At 31.0% G+C, this 2,953-nt stretch overlaps 1 long non-coding RNA gene across 3 annotated transcripts in view; it reads left to right on the top strand.

The window, feature by feature from the left end:
- Positions 1-369: 369 nt before the first annotated feature.
- Positions 370-2,953, top strand: part of LOC110026269 — a 15,194-nt gene continuing 12,610 nt past the window's right edge. For all 3 annotated transcript variants that reach the window (XR_002294185.1, XR_002294184.1, XR_002294183.1), the window contains exons 1-2: positions 370-434; positions 575-887. This is a non-coding gene — a long non-coding RNA (uncharacterized LOC110026269). The remainder of the gene's footprint in view (positions 435-574; positions 888-2,953) is intronic.

Below are 2,953 nucleotides of genomic sequence, written 5' to 3'. Positions count from 1 at the left end.
CGTATTATTGTCCATGCATCTCTAAGTTTATCTCTTACTCTCCAAACTTGCTCTATTTTTTTTTGGTGTGATTTATAGAAAAATAAGAATTCAACACCTATAAATAAAAAAAAATGTATGTTTCACTTTTTTAAAGCTAAAATGATAATATTTTTTTATGTCATTTGTGAATTTAGATGCCATAAATATTAAAAGTAATTTTAAATATATGGAAATTAGGTGACATATATGTAAGCTACTTGTTTAAAAAAAATATAACCTCCTCTGGCCTCATAGTGTTAAGGCCCGGCCCACAGATTCACTCAGCTGCCAATCTATTTGCACGTGCAAATCACGTGACATTACCATTCACCTTAAATAACATAAACGGTAGCAAATCACAAGCTTAAACCCTAGCCGCATTTAGGTCTCTATTATTTCTCGGAGAGCAGAAGGTGGGGTGTGGGAGTTTTCCCGATTCGAGTTTATTTTTCTTGCTTTTTGTACAAGCTATGCAATTCGTGCTTAAATAATGTATTTTTTTTCCCGTAAATCTGCAATGTAACGTGAGCTTCTTTTGCTCTTTTTGCTTCAGGGATCATTGCCCTAGTTGAAGATGTAAGGTTCCAGTCGGGAATTGCAGGAATTGACTTCTAGATGCGTCAATTCTCTCAGCAAAGGAGGATATTTAGTTAGTTATTGTACTTTGATTGCAAGCACCTCAACAATCTATTCTACACGTCCTGTCTTCTTTCGACTGTAAGTTTAATCGCATCAGTGAACTTAGAGGAAGGAACTAACATCCCTAGCTTTGATTGCTCCAAAGAATTGCAGGCGGAATCTCTATGTCGATTCAAGTAATGTCATTTGCAATCGGCAACCTTATTAAGCTTGCTTTGGCTTCGACGGTAACCATTCGGCTCTTTTCTTGTTTTTGTAGTTGCAATTTGTTTAAAGGGAATTGAACGATAGAGTGGTCTCTGTTATATGATCCATTAGCCATTTATCCATGCCTTCGCTGCCCGACATGCGATGGAAACAGGCTGCTGATTTATGTGTTTCTAACTCACATAAGATGCATTAGTCAAATTAGTATTTTTTATTTCAATGAGGATTTATCTTCACAAATTTAATTTGAATTCCATAAATTCAATATATATATATGGTGATTTTATTATAAATTCACACTGAAACTAAATCTCTTGTCCATTTAATTTCTAAATTCTGAAAATAAATGCTAAACAAGTTGACATGGTTTAGTCAGTTTACTAAATCATACTGTTAGCCAAACATTTTGGTTTGAATCAGTAGATGGGTTCATTGAAGGGGGGAGCTTTTAAAGGAAACTTTGTAGCTCTGAAAAGCCTGCAGGTTCTCTGCGGCTGCCCGTCTAATAGGAGCCCAATAGAAAATCCTTAACGGTCTCATAGTACAGGCTTGTTCTATCCAAGTGTTTGGGTTCTTTTGACTCAGCCCTTGGATTCCTTTTGCAGGCCGGCCTCCAATGACCGTCACATTGATTTAAATTATGTGAAATGAATTTATATCTTTATTGTTTTGTTTTTTGAATATTTTGGATGTATTATTTTGCATGATTTTCAACAGTTTATATTCTGTGGCTATATGATTTAGAGTTTAATGTTGATTATTTTATCCATGTGAATATTCAACAAAATGAAGATTATATTGTTTTTTCTTAAAAATTTAAACTATGATTTCTGTTATGTATAGATCATCGTATTTTCTATAGCTTGTTTTTTCTGTGTAACTGATTTTTTGGTTATGGCCCAATGCTAACTTTTCTATAGGCTTATGTAGTCATTTGATGCCAAAAAATTTATTTCTAAAATTCATAAAATTAGGTGAGTTTTTGTTTTATTTAGATGTAATTAGATGTCAACATTAATTTAAATATTCATTAAAATTTTTTAAAATTATTTAAATGTGATTTTTCTTTTAAAATTCAAATTGAGTGAAAATATAAAATTATTGTTGTCTAGAACATTTTTTTAATTTAGAAACCACAAATTGTGCGATTAGACATGGTGCTTTTCCTTAATATGATTAAATAATTAATGGAGGAGCTACACTTTTTAAAATTATATGATCAATTTTTTTCTTTATATCAATTTGAATTGAATATGCCATTTTTTTATTTATTTTTTATTGAGCAACGTAAGCTAGACACAAAAAAATAGTTTATTTATTGAGCAACGTAAGCTAGACACAAAAAAATAGAAAGAGTAATGTTTTGCTCCCTCCCAAAAAACTCAACTCAATCTACAATCCATAAGAAAAATCATAAATATGTAATTTCTTAGAATACATGTTTTGTCTAATTTTGATGTCATTTTATCTGAAATATTTGGGCAGTAAAGCCCTACTTAAAAAATATGGGTTTATGTTTTATATTTACTAATCTAATACATCTATGTTTGTTATTTTTGGTTGCATGAACCTTGATCTAATAGAAATGTTAAAGCCTTTTTATTTTATTTGTAGTTTATATGCCATAAACTTACTGTGTTATTTCTTTATATTAGTTAATAGTACAAGCTAGCTTATAGGTAATATTGATTTTATAATTTGTATGATGTTTATAGTTTGAGGCAACTTTATCTATAATAAAAAAGATATTTAATAGTTCTAAACTAAAATACTCTTGCATTCATTTTTCAAATTTCTTTCCAAACCTCAAAATTATCAACAAAATGTCAATCCTCACACACACACACACACACACACACACACATACATGCACCTCGTACTCAAATCAGTTGGTCGGGCATCTGTTGTCAGTTGTAAGTGCCCTCTGGTATGGGGTTCGATTCCCCCTAGTAGATGTGTGATACTCGAGTTGTTAGGCACATCGGGGATGGCCGAGGCTCGTATGATAAGCCATTTCTTTTAATATATATATACATATATATATATACATATATATATACATATATATATACATATATATATATAT

This window comes from Phalaenopsis equestris, unplaced genomic scaffold (assembly GCF_001263595.1).
Source record: "Phalaenopsis equestris unplaced genomic scaffold, ASM126359v1 Scaffold000359, whole genome shotgun sequence".
NCBI lineage: Eukaryota > Viridiplantae > Streptophyta > Magnoliopsida > Asparagales > Orchidaceae > Phalaenopsis > Phalaenopsis equestris.
This window is presented reverse-complemented; position numbering and strand designations above follow the sequence as displayed.